Source organism: Cherax quadricarinatus, chromosome 43 (genome assembly GCF_038502225.1).
Source record: "Cherax quadricarinatus isolate ZL_2023a chromosome 43, ASM3850222v1, whole genome shotgun sequence".
NCBI lineage: Eukaryota > Metazoa > Arthropoda > Malacostraca > Decapoda > Parastacidae > Cherax > Cherax quadricarinatus.
Genome location: NC_091334.1, coordinates 26,476,280 through 26,495,398, shown reverse-complemented (window position 1 = coordinate 26,495,398; position 19,119 = coordinate 26,476,280). Strand labels below are relative to the sequence as shown.

The following is a 19,119-nucleotide window of genomic DNA, read 5'->3' as shown; positions in this document are numbered from 1 at the left end:
TCCAACACATAACAAAAAAAGTATCCGAAACAGTTGGGATCCTCTCCAAGATACGTTACTACGCACGCAATCAGCTCTACTCGCACTATACTATTCACTCATCTATCCCTACTTCACATATGCTATTTGTGCCTGGGGATCAACAGCAGCAACACACCCAAAGCCAATAATAACCCAACAAAAAGCTGTGGTAAGAATTATCACGCAGTCCAGTGCCAGACAACCCCTCCCCTCTTCAAAGACCTCAACTTACTTACTGTACAAAACATTCACATCTACTACTGTGCAACATACATCTACAGAACCATAAATTTTAATATTAACCCTGAACTAAAGCACTTTCTTGATAGTTGCAACAAGACCTATGCACACAATACCATACACAAAAATCACTATGACATTCCTCATATCCGGCTAAACCTCTACAAAAATTTGATGTTCATAAAAGGGCCTAAAATCTGGAACTCCCTGCCTGAAAACTCTACAACTACAGACTCGACCACCATTTTAAAACTACCATTAAAAAACATCTTATCTCCCTAACACACCCCACCATCAGCTAACTATATGTAAACCACCTATTCTCCTATTTTTATCCTGAACACATCCAAAATAAAATAGACTTACTCTCCTTATCTGTAACTCCTCCCAATTTACACTTACATTCACCCAAACGACTGTAAACAAAATTCCTAATATAGCTATTGCCTAATAAATGTTAAGTTAGTCCTAAGTTTGCCTAAGATACTCTCCCAGTATAGGAGCTTTAATAAAAACTATGTATCTTGCAAAGACAAAACCATTCTCATAGCTAAATTTACTAACCGTAATATTGTTACATGTTTTGTACTACCTCCCTATTATAAATTTAATTAATCACTTCAGTTATGTAACTTTTATACCAGTATGCAATAAGGTATATTAAAATGTACTGCTCCATAACCTGTTTCAGTAGAGTAAGAACTGGGATTGGTCTGCCGGAAATGCCTAGGCATGCTAGTGGCCTTCTTTGCAATTAATATTAAATAATATGTAAACCACACGTTGTAAGATTTGCAAGGAAATAAGAAGAACATAAGAACGAAGGAACACTGCAGAAGGCCTACTGGCCCATGCGAGGCAGGTCCAAGTCTCCTACCGGCTTAAGCCAATGCACCCAACCTAGTCAGGTCAGGTCACATTGACTTAAGGGAGGAACACGGCAACCGACCTGGTAGCACAAGCTATCAGGTCTAACTCACACCCACCCACATCTACTCATGTATTTATCCAACCTATTTTTAAAGCTACACAACGTTCTGGCCTCTATAACGGTATTTGGGAGTTTGTTCCACTCATCCACAACTCTATTACCAAACCAGTACTTTCCTATATCCTTCCTGAATCTGAATTTTTCCAACTTAAAACCATTGCTGCGAGTCCTGTCTAGGCTAGATATTTTCAGCACACTATTTACATCCCCTTTATTTATTCCTGTCTTCCATTTATACACCTCAATCATATCCCCCCTAATTCTACGTCTTTCTAGAGAGTGCAGTTTCAGGGCCCTTAGTCTATCCTCATAGGGAAGGTTTCTGATACATGGGATCAACTTTGTCATCCTCCTTTGTACATTTTCCAGAGAATTTATATCCATTCTGTAATACGGTGACCAAAACTGTGCAGCATAATCTAAATGAGGCCTAACCAAGGATGTATAGAGTTGAAGAACAACCTGAGGACTCCTATTATTTATGCTTCTTGATATGAAGCCAAGGATTCTATTAGCTTTATTGCGAACACTTATGCACTGTTGTCTTGGTTTCAGATTACTGCTAACCAGAACTCCTAAATCTTTTTCGCAATCCGTAATATTAAGATCCACATTATTTAGTTTATATGTGGCATGGTTATTGTCCTGTCCAACATTTAGAACTTTGCATTTGTCTATATTAAACTGCATCTGCCACTTCTCCGACCACTGCATCAGTCTATTCAAATCTTCCTGGAGTGCTCGAATGTCCTCGTCAGAATGAATTCGACGGCCTATTTTGGTGTCATCGGCAAACTTGCCGATGTCGCTCTTTATGCCCTCATCTATGTCGTTTATGTAGATTGTGAACAGCAGGGGGCCCAACACTGACCCCTGTGGAACACCGCTCGTGACGCTTCCCCACTCTGATTTCTCCCCATTTATGCAAACTCTCTGCTGCCTATTTGTCAACCATGCCTCTATCCAGGAAAAAATTTCTCCTCCTATTCCATGTGCTTTAATTTTCCTCAATAGTCTCTGATGTGGGACCCTGTCAAAAGCCTTACTGAAGTCCATATACACAATATCATATTCATTACCATGATCTACCTCCTCAAATACCTTAGTGAAAAAAGTTAATAAATTCGTAAGGCAGGAACGCCCCTTTGTAAAACCATGCTGAGATTCGTTGATTAATTTATGCTTTTCAAGGTGGCTATGAACTGCCTCGGCAATTATTGATTCCATAAATTTTCCCACTATGGAGGTTAGGCTTATTGGTCTATAGTTCGAAGCTATGGACCTGTCACCTGTTTTGAAAATAGGTATCACATTTGCCATTTTCCACTTATCTGGCACCATGCCAGTTTGTAGTGATATGTTGAAAAGATTAGCCAAAGGTGTGCTAAGCTCCTCTTTACATTCCTTTAGAACCCTTGCATACAGTTCATCAGGGCCTGGGGATTTGTTAGGTTTTAATTTATCTATTTGCCTAAGGACCATGTCACTTGTGACCCTAATAGTGCACAGTTTATTATCGTCCTGTTCTACATAATTTATCATTACTGGAATATCGCTGGTATCCTCCTGTGTAAAAACTGAGAGGAAGTATGTGTTAAAAATTCTACACATTTCCTTATCACTGTCAGTGAGCTGACCCGAGGAACTTTTGAGTGGGCCTATCTTGTCCCTGATCTTACTTCTGTATACCTGAAAGAATCCTTTTGGGTTAGTCTTCGATTCTCTTGCAACTTTAACCTCATAATCTCTTTTTGCTTTTCTAATTCCCTTTTTTATTTCTCTCTTTAACTGAATATATCGATTTCTCAATTGCCCCTCTCCTCTTTTGATTTGCCTATATATGCCTCTCTTTTGACCAATCAGATATTTTAATCTATTGTTCATCCATTTAGGATCATTTTTGTTTGATCTGATTTCCCTATTTGGAACATAATTTGACTGAGCAGCTAGAACTATGCCCTGGAAAGCATCATATCGGCAACCATCACCACCTACCTGACCCTTAGTCAGGTCATTCCAGTTCAGCCCACCTAAGTAATTTTTCAGTCCTATGAAATCAGCCAAGCGAAAGTTAGGGACGGAGACTTGATTGCCATTATTAGGGGAATTTCATGATATATTTTCATTTTCATTTCGTTTCCACTGCACATGCTGTGCGAATTCCTTATGGTTGTGTCAAACCATTCTGAACAAAAATTTAATCGTGATGTGAGTAAGTATGTACAGTACCTGTAAAACTTATGCCCTACTTCCTGACTCAAAACCAAAAAGACTAGTTTTCTGGCCACAAACAACAAGGCAGTCATCCCTCAGCCTCCCTAAACCTAGATCTATCCCCTGTAACTTCTATCTCTTCCCAGATATATAAAGCAGAACTCAAGGAGCATTGTATAACACACAGAGGACACTGGAGGAGGATCAACAGTCGTGCTGGACACTTTTAGGATGGAAGACCTACAGAAATGTTTCCCATTGTGTCTTAGGTGCTGGATCACTGTATAACCTGGTCCCCAAAATACTTCCAGGGAGACAACGCTGACTAGGTGATTAGGTAAGCCTATATATTTATGGCAACAGTCCAGGAACTTTTCGACAGCACCTCGTACAATGAAAATATTGGAGGGCCTTGCTTATACACCAGATATGGTTCTGGGCTACTGCTGTACAGGAGGGCCCCACTTATACAGCAGGTTAGGTTCTGGGCTACTGCTGTACAGGAGGGCCCCACTTATACAGCAGGTTAGGTTCTGGGCTACTGCTGTAAAGTTAAACTTAGCATTTTCTCACTTCCAAATGTATATAAAATCCTGACATGTTTACACTATCATATATTAAGTGAGCAATAGAGTTAGACCTAAAAAATGCATATACAGTACACACATTACTTGCTTATAGTGATGGTTAATATATTTATTGTAGCAAGTCTGAATAAATGAAGGATGATTATAAATGAAAACTCCTGTATTAGTGAAACACTGTAAAGTGAAGCACTGTAAAGTGAAGCACTGTAAAGTGAAGCACTGTAAAGTGAAGCACTGTAAAGTGAAGCACTGTAAAGCAAAGTTTTGGCAAGTTAAACACTGTAAAGCAAAGCACTGTAAAGCAAAGCACTGGACTAGCTCCCTTAAGGTCTACTATACTAATAGCAGGAGTGTAAGAAATAAGATAGATGAGCTAAGCTTAATTGCAAGTGCAGGAAACATAGATATTATTGCTATAACAGAGACCTGGCTCAATTTGAAAGATAGAGAGATGCCCTCTGAATGTCACATACAAGGCTATAAATTATTCCACACTGACAGGGTCAACAGGAAGGGTGGTGGAGTAGCGATGTACATCAGAGACAATTTAAATTGTTTTGTTAGACAAGACATAAAATTAGAAGCGTCAGCAACTGAATCTGTTTGGTTACAGCTTCTCGAGGGCCATGAAAAACTAATTTTGGGTGTGATTTACAGGGCCCCAAATCTCGATAGGGAGTGCAGTAAACTTCTATGGGATGAAATGCGTAAGGCCTCTATATATGAAAATGTGATAATGGGAGATTTCAACTATAGACAGATTGACTGGAGCAATTTGACAGGAAATTTAGAGTCAAGTGACTTTCTTGATACAATTCAGGATTGTTTTTTAAAACAGTTTGTGACAGAGCCAACTAGAGGAAATAACCTGCTTGACTTGGTTCTTGCCAGCAGGGAAATGCTAATTAATAATCTTGAGGTTAATGATGAGCTTGGGGAAAGTGATCACAAATCACTCAGTTTTAATATATCATGGAATTCCCCTAATAATGGCAATCAAGTCTCTGTCTCTGACTTCCGCTTGGCTGATTTCATAGGACTGAAAAATTACTTGGGTGGGCTGAACTGGAATGACCTGACTATGGGTCTGGTAGGTGGTGATGATTCCCAGTATGACATTTTCCAGGGCATAGTTCTAGCTGCTCAGACAACTTATGTTTCAAATAGAGAAATCAGATCAAGCAAAAATGATCCTAAATGGATGAACAATAGATTAAAACATCTCATTGGTCAAAAGAGAGGCATATACATGTATAGGCAAATCAAAAAAGGAGAGGTGCAATTAAGAAATCAATATATTCAGTTAAAGAGAGAAATAAAATAAGGAATAAGAAAAGCAAACAGATTATGAGGTTAAAGTTGCAAGAGAATCAAAGACTAACCCAAAAGGATTCTTTCAGGTAAACAGAAGTAAGATATACAAATAACCCGCACATAAAAGAGAGGAGCTTACGACGACATTTCGGTCCGACTTTGTAAATGGTCCAAGTCGGACCGAAACGTCGTCGTAAGCTCCTCTCTTCTATGTGCGGGTTATTTGTGTATCGTTCCAGTCACGGTATTGTGCCTTTTTTTGTTATTTATAAACAGAAGTAAGATCAGGGACAAGATAGGCCCACTCAAAAGTTACTCGGGTCAGCTCACGGACAGTGATAAGGAAATGTGTTGAATTTTTAACACATACTTCCTCTCAGTTTTTACACAGGAAGATACTAGTGATATTCCAGAAATAATAAATTATGTAGAACAGGATGAAAATAAACTATGGACAATTAGGGTCACAAGTGACATGGTCCTTAGGCAAATTGATAAATTAAAATCTAACAAATCCCCAGGCCCTGATGAACTGTATGCAAGGGTTCTAAAGGAATGTAAAGAGCAGCTAAGCAAACCTCTGGCTAATCTTTTCAATATATCACTACAGACTGGCATGGTGCCAGATAAGTGGAAAATGGCAAATGTAATATACCTACAGTGGACCCCTGACATTCGATGGCATCGACATTCGATAAATCCAACATTCGATGCATTTTAACGCAAAAATTTTGCCTCGACATTTATTACAACCTAGGATTTCAAATGGCCTGTTATCCCAGGTGTAATGGGAGCAAATAAACACAGTAGAAAAAGTTTAGACTTATATTATCCTTCACCAATTATAACAGCAATATGTACACTATGTACAGTGATAAATATAGTGCACTCCACGGTAAGCAAGGCAGAAATAGAAGCCACAAGATAGCAGACCGTGCTTCAACCAGCTCTAGAGTGGGAATGACAAGGGCAGACAGGAGAGCGGTATCCACATAACCTCTGCGATTGTCAATCCCACCTTCTTATTGGCTAGAACCTGGTCACTAGTTGAACGATGGGGCCCCATCATCAACTCTTAGCAACCTGGTTCGCTGGTTGGGGGAGATAGCCTGTAAATGAGGGTGTGTCCATGCGCCGAATAAAGGTTACGTACTCTTTGCATGCCACACCCCCACCCCCGAGAAGGCTCAGGATTAGGCTGCCACCTCCCAGTGGTAACCGTGCCGCCATGGCACAAAATAATGGGACCGCCTATCCTCTCCACCATCCAACTCTTAGATAGAGCTCAGCTTTCCTAGTGCCTGAAAGCCAAACCCTAAACTCAGAGTGAGACAGCAGTCAGATAAGCCAACATAGGTCCAAGATACAAGCGGACGGTAGCCCGTATCCCCTCACTAAAAAAAACCCCCACATCAGGGGATAAAAAAAAGAGCTTGAAAGGGGGGTTACCACAAATACATCCTAACCTAAATAAAATATTAAACTAGACTCTTGACAAAGAGTCTGCCAACACATTTTCTTTGCCGGCAATGTAACGAATTTTGAAGTTATAGGGCTGCAGCCTGAGCGTCCAACGCATAAGCCTTGTGTTGTGATTCTTCATGGCTTGGAGATAGACTAACGGGTTGTGATCACTGTAGACTGTGACCACCTGCGATGTCTGGCCCACATAAACATCGAAATGCTCCAAAGCCATTACCAGCGCGAGGGCTTCTTTTTCAATGGTAGAGTAAGCTCTCTGATGTGGCTGGAACTTAGCTGAAAAGTATGCTACAGGCTGCAACTCCTTGTTCCCGATTTGTAATAGTACCGCCCCAACCCCAGACTCACAAGCATCAACCTGTAATGAAAAAGGTTTGGAGAAGTCTGGAGACAGGAGAATGGGTGCAGAGCACAATAATCTTTTTGCTTTATTAAAAGCAGTGTTACAATCTGACGTCCAATTAAAGGGAACTTTATGACTGGTAAGAGAGGTAAGAGGGGCTACAATATCTGAGAAATTCTTACAGAATCTTCTGTAAAATCCTATCATGCCTAGGAAACGTTGAAGAGATTTCCTATCATGAGGAACTGGATAATCTTTAATCGAAAGAACTTTAGCAAGTTTAGGTGCAACATTACCACTACCTACTTCATGGCCTAGAAAAGTGATAGTGGCCTGGCCAAAGGAAGATTTAGATAAATTAACTGTTAATTGGGAATTCTTAAAGGTCTCAAACAGAGCTTTAAGTCTAAGTAGGTGTTGATCCCAAGTATCAGACACCACAACAATATCATCTAGGTATGCTGCCGTGCCTTCAAGTCCTTTAATAGCCTGATGGATGAGTTTCTGGAATGAAGAGGGGGAATTTTTCATTCCGAAGGGGGTAACTGTATACTGATAATGACCTCCTGGAATTACGAAGGCAGAGATTTCCTTCGCCTTATCTGTCAAAGGTACCTGATAGTAACCTTTAAGGAGATCTAATTTGGACACAAAAGTAGCCTTACCCACAAAGTCAATTACGTCATCCAGACGAGGAAGAGGGTAAGCATCTGTAATTGTGACCTCGTTCACTTTACGGTAGTCTGTGCACATACGAAACCCTCCATCAGCCTTCTTTACTAGGATGCACGGTGAAGCCCATGGACTAGATGACTCCTCCACTAAACCATGTTCTAACAAGAAGTCTACTTCCTGCTGAAGTAACCTTTGCTTTTCAGGATTAGCTCTGTAGGGGGAGAGTTTAATTGGTTTAGATTTTCCCACATCTACATCATGGTAACCTAACGTACATTTTTTCGGCACATCCGAAAAAATATTAGGATATGACTGTAGAAGCTCAGTTAAATTGGTTGCTTGTATTTCAGATAATCCATCCATTAACGGGCTAGGATCCTTGAGGAGGACAGAATTTGAAAGTTTAGTATTAATTTCAGAGATAGAGTGCAAAGAGTCAGAGTCGTCCTCAGAGGTAGAGGACAGAGTCATTACTGGGACTTTATCTGGTGTATGAAAGGCCTTGATTTGATTTATGTGGTAAGTTTTTGTTTTTGAGGTCTTATCAATGGGAGCTACCACATAATTTAAATCAGATAATCTACTTACTATCTGCATAGGTCCCGTAAATCTAGCTTTCAAGGTGTGGCCAGGTATAGGTTCCTGCACCAACACCTTGTCTCCTGGATGGAAGGAGCGGAATTGTGCACTTTTGTCATACCTCTGTTTCATCTTACTTTGAGCTATCTTTAGGTTAGCCGTGGCTAACTCACGTGCCACCTGCAACCTTGAAGACGGGTTGTAGAGTGCTGAGCTTACGTCTTCTCCCATCCATCCTTCTTTGAGCACCCGAAGAGGACCTCGTACATTGTGCCCAAAGATCAGCTCAAACGGACTATACCCTGTAGACTCTTGCACCGTCTCTCGTACTGAGAATAGCAACAACGGTAGAGATTCATCCCAATCTGTCGGAAAGTGCATGCAAAAACTTCTCATCATTGTTTTTAATGTTTGGTGGAATCTTTCCAAGGCGCCTTGGGACTGAGGGTGATAGGCAGTGGATAAGTTGTGAATTATCCCTAACCTAGTTAATACTTCCCTAAATGCTTTGGCAGTGAAGTTAGTACCTTGATCACTTTGTATAGTTTTAGGAATGCCAAAACAAGAAATGAATTTTGTTAAAGCTTTGAGAATAGCTTTAGTATTGATACTACGCATTGGGATCGCTTCAGGATATCTGGTTACTTTATCCATAATTGTAAATAAATACTGATTTCCAGACTTTGACTTAGGTAGTGGACCTACACAATCTATAATTAAATCTGCAAAAGGTTCTCCATCAGCAGGTATGGGTTGGAGAGGTGCAGGTTTAATAGAATGTCCAGGTTTTCCAACTTGCTGACATTCTCGGCAACACCTAATATGATTCTTCACATCTTTCTTTAATGTTGGCCAATAAAATTCTTTTGTGATTCTATACAAGGTTTTTGTAATTCCTAAGTGACCTCCTGATGACGTATTATGAGCTATATTTAATATCTGAGGTCTATACTTGGTTGGAACCACTAACCTGTCGTATAATTGCCGGCCCTCTGTCTCCTTACCAGTCTCAGTGCATACCAAATAATCATTTTTAACTTCATACTTGACTGGATGACCCAAAGAGGATTTACCCATGGCTGCCTCAAAAGTGAATTTTAACGAAGGGTCCTTACGTTGTTCCTCCCGGAAGGACAGTCCCTCGGGCATGGAAACAGAGACATCTGGGAATCCTGCAACCTGGGAATAGGAAGGCTTGATCGGGGTCTGTTCACTTGATTTACGAGACTCCGGCCGGTGTGTCTCATAAAACAACGTGGCTATTCCGAGATCGGAGTCGTCCAAGGATAGGTCAACATTCTCCCCAGACAACCCTTGGGATGTTGCCCGAGTTATGGCCAACACTGGAGAAGCATTAATCATTATAGGTTCAGGACACGAAGTAACAGTAGTAATGTTATTACCCAGTAATAACATGGCATTTTTCATGGGAAATCCTTTTGAGATACCTACAGTCAAGTACCCAGTGTAATATTTGCACTGTACATAAATTTTATGCAAAGGAACTGAATATATAGCTCCTCCGTAAGCTTCCAATAAAACTGAGGAATTCAAGGAAGTATTCTCTGAAAGGGGTAATATTCCTTCTCTGACAAGTGAGCAATATGCTCCAGTATCTCTAAAGGTATTTACTTTAGTTGGTTCTGAGTTTTCCTGAAGGGAAATAAGACTTTCGCAATAATAAGGGGCCATACCTTTTTCTACTTCTCTAGGGGACATGTTACTAGGGATATTAGAGATTTTCCCGATGGGTTGAGGTTTTTGGGGGCAGTTGGAACTGATATGACCTACTTTATTACACCTGAAGCAGACGACAGGCTTGCCCTTTACTCCCTGATGACGTTGCAAGTGGTGTCGTTCTGGCTGGTGCCTCTCTGGATATTGTTGTCGAGATGCTCCATAAGTAGTTTGCCTCTCCGCAGGGGGACCATATGTTGAGAAGCGTGGCTCACCAGGTGACTTGGTTGGATGTCGTAGACGCTCTCCCTCCGGCTGGCACTTCATTCTCCAATGTTGTCGATCTCTGCTCACGCCAGACTGTTGAAAAGAGAGACGGGACCGCTCGGACAAGGAGCGGTTCGTTTCGAAGGTATCAGCCAACCTGGCCGCCTCCAATGCAGTGGTTAAGTCACGATCCTGCAGAAAGACACGAACCTCTGGTCCCACAGACTCCAGCAGGTTATCAATCAGAATAAGCTGCACCAGCTCCTCAAAGTTAGAGACACCACTCGCTTTATACCAGCTGGTAAAAGCTTTGGTTTGCTGTCTCACAAAGTCCACCAGGGATTGACCAAGCTGCCGCCTGTTCAATTTGAAGGTCTTACGATATTTAGCTGGGATACATGTATATGCTCCCAACACTGTGGTCTTCACTACTTGATAATCAGAGAATTCAGCGTCAGTTAATACCGACGTAAATTCCTGTGCCTTACCCAATAATGCTGTATGAACCAACGCTGCCCAGTGCTGTTCCGGCCACCTCAAGGCTCGAGCCTGATTTTCGAAGCTTTCGAAAAATTGCTCTGGTTCGGCCTCATTGAAGCGGGGAACAAGCTGTACTGCTTTTTGTAAACTGAAATCGTTTACAGAATGCGAAAACTGCCTCCTTTCTCTTTCCCTATCAAATTCTTCCCTTGCGAATGCTCTCTGTTCCCTAGTTTGCTCAAGATTGATTTTTGCCAGCTGAAGTGCCAACGACGCTGATTCACCCTGAGACAACCCATGTGCACTATACTGACCATTTTGCTCCGTAGGTGTATCATCTTCCTCCTGCGAGAACATAGTAGTTTTTGCCCTAGCTCCCGTAGAGGGAGGAGTCTGATGTGCCATCTCTTCTTCAATAAGTATGTCAGCAATAAGTGAACGCAGTTGCGCAGCTGTAAGAGTGCGTTTATAGGGAATGCCAATGGAACGAGCAATTTGCCAACAACGCTGTAGGGACAATTTAGGTAGGTTATGCAAAGTATATGCCGACACCAGGCGTCTGACTCGTCTAGGTGGCATAAGTTATTCGCTATGCACAGTACGAATACCCCAACGTAACACGTTAATTTGCAGAACACGCTTAGCTATGCACAGTACGATTGCAGAATACGCATACAAGCAAAGCCGACTGCACACAAGATTGACCGTAGCGAAGCGAGCACACTGAACAAGCTAGTAGCGAGCTGTTGAACGATCACATAATAGCAAGGCTGATCATAAGCAACTGACACGCAAAATTTGTAAAGCGAAGCGAAACAGCAAGCTACACAATGTTCCTGCTACAAGCTTCACCCTAAGCTCAACCGTTTCTCTAAGTCCAGCTCTCGGACAGGCTACCCATATTACAACCTAGGATTTCAAATGGCCTGTTATCCCAGGTGTAATGGGAGCAAATAAACACAGTAGAAAAAGTTTAGACTTATATTATCCTTCACCAATTATAACAGCAATATGTACACTATGTACAGTGATAAATATAGTGCACTCCACGGTAAGCAAGGCAGAAATAGAAGCCACAAGATAGCAGACCGTGCTTCAACCAGCTCTAGAGTGGGAATGACAAGGGCAGACAGGAGAGCGGTATCCACATAACCTCTGCGATTGTCAATCCCACCTTCTTATTGGCTAGAACCTGGTCACTAGTTGAACGATGGGGCCCCATCATCAACTCTTAGCAACCTGGTTCGCTGGTTGGGGGAGATAGCCTGTAAATGAGGGTGTGTCCATGCGCCGAATAAAGGTTACGTACTCTTTGCATGCCACAACATTCGATACGATTCGTACGAGACGTGTCCACGTGTGGCCTGAACTGCCCCATGTGTGCCAGTGTTTACAAGCCAGCTAGTGTGCGCGCATCTAAGGATACATTCGGTACATTCCATATTATCACTGTTTTTGGTGCTTGTTTCTGCAAAATAAGTAACCATGGGCCCCAAGAAAGCTTCTAGTGTTTAGTTTAATATGTTTATTATGCACCCCATACCCATCCTGTGGGCAGTAGTCAAAAGATTACAGAGGTACATAATTGGTCCAGGGACTGGACTCCAAAGTTTTGATAGCTGAGCAAGTTACAGAGGTAATGAACTCACAATTTACAAAGGTAATGAACTCACAATTTACAAAGGTAATGAACTCACAATTTACAAAGGTAATGAACTCACAATTTACAAAGGTAATGAACTCACAATTTACAAAGGTAATGAACTCACAATTTACAAAGGTAATGAACTCCAGGTAGGTCTGGTCACAATCATGACAAGTTACAAAGCTTCTAGTGCCAGCCCTTCGAGAAAAAAGGTGCTAATGACTAATGAAATGAAGAAAGAGATAATTGCAAAGTACAAAAGTGGAGTGCATGTGTCAGAGCCGGCCAGGTTGTACAGTAAACCCCAATCAACCATCTCTACTACAGTGAGCAGGAAAACGGCAATCAAGGAAGCTGTTGTTGCAAAAGGTGCAACTTTGTTTTCGAAACAGAGATCGCTAGTGTTAGATGATGTTGAGAGACTGTTATTGGTGTGGATAAACGAAAAACAGATAGCAGGAGATAGCATCTCTCAAGCGATCATTTGTGAAAAGGCTAGGCAGTTGCATGATGATTTGGTAAAGAAATTGCCTGCAACTAGTGGTGATGTGAGTGAATTTAAGGCCAGCAAAGATTGGTTTGAAAGATTTAAGAATCGTAGTGGCATACAGTGTGGTAAGGCATGGTGAGGCTGCCAGTTCGGACCACAAAGCGGCTAAAAAATATGTGCATGAATTCAAGGAGTACATAGAGGCTGAAGGATTGAAACCTGAACAAGTGTTTAATTGTGACGAAACAGGCCTGTTTTGGAAGAAAATGCCAAGCAGGACCTACATTACTTAGGAGGAAAAGGCACTCCCAGGACATAAGCCTATGAAAGACAGGTTTACTCTTCTGATGTGTGCCAATGCTAGTGGTGATTGCAAAGTGAAGCCTTTATTGGTGTATCACTCAGAAACTCCCAGAGCGTGGAGGGCAAACAGTAAGGCATGGGTCACTAGGGACTTTTTCTATGACTGGTTACACCATGCATTTGCCCCCACTGTGAAAAATTACCTAATTGAAAAGAAATTAGACCTTAAGTGCCTCCTGGTATTAGACAATGCTCCTGGTCATCCTTCAGACTTGGCAGAGCGACTTTCTGGGGACATGACCTTCATTAAGGTCAAGTTTCTGCCTCCTAATACCACTCCTCTCCTGCAGCCCATGGACCAGCAGGTCATTTCCAACTTCAAGAAACTGTACACAAAAGCTATGTTTCAAAAGTGCTTTGTAGTGACCACAGAAACTCAACTGACTCTAAAAGACTTTTGGAAGGATCACTTTAATATCCTCAATTGTATAAACCTGACAGGTACGGCTTGGGGGGGAGTGACTAAGAGGACCTTGAACTCTGCTTGGAAAAAACTGGGGCCAGAATGTGTAGACAAAAGGGATTTTGATGGGTTTGAGGCTAACCCTGAGAATCCTATGCCAGTTGAGGAATCCATTGGCACATTGGGGAAGTCCTTGGGGTTGGAGGTTAGTGGGGAGGATGTGGAAGAGTTGGTGGAGGAGGACAATGACGAACTAACCACTGATGAGCTGCTAGATCATCTTCAACAGCAAGAGGCCAGACCTGAGGAAACTGCTTCGAAGGAGGGGATAGAGAAATTGAAGAAGTTGCCTACTTCAAAGATTAAGGAAATGTGTGCAAAGTGGCTTGAAGTGCAAACCTTTTTTGATGAAAATCACCCTGACATAGTTACTGCAAGCCATGTTGGCAACCTGTAAACTGACAATTTTGTGAACCACTTTAGGAAAGTCATAAAGGAACGAGAGGTACAGGCCTCTATGGACAGATATGTTGTGCAACAGAAGTCCAGTGACTCTCAAGCTGGTCCTAGTGGCATTAAAAGAAGAAGGGAAGTAACCCCGGAAAAAGACTTGATACCTCAAGTTCTAATGGAAGGGAATTCCCCTTCTAAACACTAACACCATCCACACTCTCCCCTCCTCCCATCCCATCAATAATCACCAGATCTTCATTAAAGGTAAGTGTCAATTATTCTATTGTTATTAATCTATTGTTATTGTTGTTATTGTAATTATTCTATTGCATTAAACTTAATATTTCATGTGGTAAAAAAAATTTTTCATACTTTTGGGTGTCTTGCACGGATTAATTTGATTTCCATTATTTCTTATGGGGAAAATTAATTCGATTTTCAATATTTTCGTCATTCGAAGAGCTCTCAGGAACGGATTAATATCGAATGTCGAGGGTCCACTGTATTTTCAAAGCAGGTGACAGGTCCTTAGCTTCAAACTACAGACCAATAAGCCTAACCTCCATAGTGGGAAAATTTATGTAATCAATAATTGCCAAGGCAGTTCATAGCCACCTTAAAAAGCACAAATTAATCAACGAATCTCAGCATGGTTTTACAAAGGGGTGCTCCTGCCTTACGAATTAATTAACTTTTTTCACTAAGGTATTTGAGGAGGTAGATCATGGTAATGAATATGATATTGTGTATATGGACTTCAGTAAGGCTTTTGACAGGGTCCCACATCAGAGACTATTGAGGAAAATTAAAGCACATGGAATAGGAGGAGAAATTTTTTCCTGGATAGAGGCATGGTTGACAAATAGGCAACAGAGAGTTTGCATAAATGGGGAGAAATCAGAGTGGGGAAGCATCACGAGCGGTGTTCCATAGGGGTCAGTGTTGGGCCCCCTGTTGTTCACAATCTACATAAACGACATTGATGAGGGCATAAAGAGCAACATAAGCAAGTTTGCCAATGACACCAAAATAGGCCGTCGAATTCATTCTGACGAGGACATTAGAGTACTCCAGGAAGATTTGAATAGACTGATGCAGTGGCTGGAGAAGTGGCAGATGCAGTTTAATATAGACAAATGCAAAGTTCTAAATGTTGGACAGGAAAATAACCATGCCACATGTAAACTAAATAATGTTGATCTTAATATTACGGATTTTGAAAAAGATTTAGGAGTTCCAGTTAGCAGTAATCTGAAATCAAGGCAACAGTGCATAAGTGTTCGCAATAAAGCTAACAGAATCCTTGGCTTCATATCAAGAAGCATAAATAATAGGAGTCCTCACGTTGTTCTTCAACTCTATACATCCTTGGTTAGGCCTCATTTAGATTATGCTGCACAGTTTTGGTCACCGTATTACAGAATGGATATAAATGCTCTGGAAAACACACAAAGGAGGATGACAAAGTTGATCCCATGTATCAGAAATCTTCCCTATGAGGATACCTGGAGTTTACCTGGAGAGAGTTCCGGGGGTCAACGCCCCCGCGGCCTGGTCTGTGACCAGGCCTCCTGGTGGATCAGAGCCTGATCAACCAGGCTGTTACTGTTGGCTGCACACAAACCAATGTACGAGCCACAGCCCGGCTGGTCAGGAACCGACTTTAGGTGCTAGACTGCGGACCCTGAATCTGCACTCTCTCGAAAGGCGTAGAATTAGGGAGGATATGATTGAGGTGTATAAATGGAAGACAGAAATAAATAAAGGGGATATAAATAACATGCTGAAAATATCTAGCCTAGACAGGACTCGTAGCAATGGTTTTAAGTTGGAAAAATTCAGATTCAAGAAGGATACAGGAAAGCACTGGTTTAGTAATAGAGTTGTGGATGAGTGGAACAAACTCCCAAGTACAGATATAGAGGCTAAAACGTTGTGTAGTTTTAAAAATAGGTTAGATAAATACATGAGTGGGTGTGGGTGGGTGTGAGTTGGACCTGACTAGCTTGTGCTACTAGGTTAGTTGCCGTGTTCCTTCCTTAAGTGAATGTGACCTGACCTGACTAGGTTGGAGGCATTGGCTTAAGACGGTAGGAGACTTGGACCTGCCTCTTATGGGCCTGCTGCAGTGTTCCTTCTTTCTTATGTTATGTTCTTATGAAGCACTGTAAAGTGAAGCACTGTAAAGCGAAGCACTGTAAAGCAAAGCACTGTAAGAGAAAGCACTGTAAAGCAAAGCACTGTAAAGCAAAGCACTGTAAAGCAAAGCACTGTAAAGCAAAGCACTGTAAAGCAAAGCACTGTAAAGCAAAGCACTGTAAAGCAAAGCACTGTAAAGCAAAGCACTGTAAAGCAAAGCACTGTAAAGCAAAGCACTGTAAGAGAAAGCACTGTAAAGCAAAGCACTGTAAAGTGAAGCACTGTAAAGCAAAGCACTAAAGCAAAGCACTGTAAGAGAAAGCACTGTAAAGCAAAGCACTGTAAAGCAAAGCACTGTAAAGCAAAGCACTGTAAGAGAAAGCACTGTAAAGCAAAGCACTGTAAAGTGAAGCACTGTAAGAGAAAGCACTGTAAAGTGAAGCACTGTAAGAGAAAGCACTGTAAAGCAAAGCACTGTAAAGTGAAGCACTAAGAGAAAGCACTGTAAAGTGAAGCACTGTAAGAGAAAGCACTGTAAAGTGAAGCACTGTAAGAGAAAGCACTGTAAAGTGAAGCACTGTAAGAGAAAGCACTGTAAAGTGAAGCACTGTAAGAGAAAGCACTGTAAAGTGAAGCACTGTAAGAGAAAGCACTGTAAAGTGAAGCACTGTAAGAGAAAGCACTGTAAAGTGAAGCACTAAGAGAAAGCACTGTAAAGTGAAGCACTGTAAGAGAAAGCACTGTAAAGTGAAGCACTGTAAGAGAAAGCACTGTAAAGTGAAGCACTGTAAGAGAAAGCACTGTAAAGTGAAGCACTGTAAGAGAAAGCACTGTAAAGTGAAGCACTGTAAGAGAAAGCACTGTAAAGTGAAGCACTGTAAGAGAAAGCACTGTAAAGTGAAGCACTGTAAGAGAAAGCACTGTAAAGTGAAGCACTGTAAGAGAAAGCACTATAAAGCCAGGCCCATACACCAACGTCAAAGACCTGGGAGTGATCATGTCGGAGGATCTCACCTTCAAGGACCATAACATTGTATCAATCGCATCTGCTAGAAAAATGACAGGATGGATAATGAGAACCTTCAAAACTAGGGAGGCCAAGCCCATGATGACACTCTTCAGGTCACTTGTTCTATCTAGGCTGGAATATTGCTGCACACTAACAGCACCTTTCAAGGCAGGTGAAATTGCCGACCTAGAAAATGTACAGAGAACTTTCACGGCGCGCATAACGGAGATAAAACACCTCAATTATTGGGAGCGCTTGAGGTTCCTAAACCTGTATTCCCTGGAACGCAGGAGGGAGAGATACATGATTATATACACCTGGAAAATCCTGGAGGGACTAGTACCGAACTTGCACACGAAAATCACCCACTACGAAAGCAAAAGACTTGGCAGACGATGCACCATCCCCCCAATGAAAAGCAGGGGTGTCACTAGCACGTTAAGAGACCATACAATAAGTGTCAGGGGCCCGAGACTGTTCAACTGCCTCCCAGCACACATAAGGGGGATTACCAACAGACCCCTGGCAGTCTTCAAGCTGGCACTGGACAAGCACCTAAAGTCAGTTCCGGATCAGCCGGGCTGTGGCTCGTATGTTGGTTTGCGTGCAGCCAGCAGCAACAGCCTGGTTGATCAGGCTCTGATCCACCAGGAGGCCTGGTCTCAGACCGGGCCGCGGGGGCGTTGACCCCCGGAACTCTCTCCAGGTAAACTCCAGGTATCCTGGTGGATCATTGACACTGTGTGTGATAATTGTACATATGTGGGGTCCATGGCAGACCTACTATGAAACTAATCAAGCTTGAGGGCCCCTAATCCCAGAGGGGGCCCAAAAGCTTAAGCCTGAGGGGCCCCTAATCCCGGAGGGGCCCCGAACCCACTTTAGTCCACATTGCATAGAACTTTTGGGTCTACTGTATGAGGAGAGGATGTTAAGGGGCCCCAGAGCATCTCAAGCTTCAGGGCCCTAAAAATGTAGGGGCCCACAATACTTATGTGTACCTGTGCCTAAATAAACTTAACAAGTTAATCAACTCCAATGTAAGCTTACTTAGGTGACTCAGGAACCTACTTAGGTGACTCAGGAACCAATTTAGATGGCTAAGGAACCTACTTAAGTGACTCAGGAACCTACTTAGATGGCTAAGGAACCTACTTAAGTGACTCAGGAACCTACTTAGATGGCTAAGGAACCTACTTAAGTGACTCAGGAACCTACTTAGATGGCTAAGGAACCTACTTAAGTGACTCAGGAACCTACTTAGATGGCTAAGGAACCTACTTAGGTGACTCAGGAACCAATTTAGATGGCTAAGGAACCTACTTAAGTGACTCAGGAACCTACTTAGATGGCTAAGGAACCTACTTAAGTGACTCAGGAACCTACTTAAGTGACTCAGGAACCTACTTAGATGGCTAAGGAACCTACTTAGGTGACTCAGGAACCTATTTAGGTGACTCGGGAACCTACTTAGGTGACTCAGGAACCTACTTAGGTGACTCAGGAACCAACTTAGATGGCTAAGAATCTACTTAAGTGACTCAGGAACCTACTTAGATGGCTAAGGAACCTACTTAGGTGACTCAGGAACCTATTTAGGTGACTCAGGAACCTACTTAGGTGACTCAGGAATCTACTTAGGTGACTCAGGAATCTACTTAGGTAACTCAGGAACCTACTTAGGTAACTCAGGAACCTACTTAGGTGACTCAGGAACCTACTTAGGTGACTCAGGAACCTACTTAGA

At 42.1% G+C, this 19,119-nt stretch overlaps 1 protein-coding gene across 3 annotated transcripts in view; it reads right to left on the bottom strand.

Moving 5' to 3' along the window:
• AIMP2 (aaRS-interacting multifunctional protein 2) overlaps positions 1–19,119 on the bottom strand; it is a 42,420-nt gene that overhangs the window by 21,862 nt on the left and 1,439 nt on the right. The window lies entirely within an intron of this gene.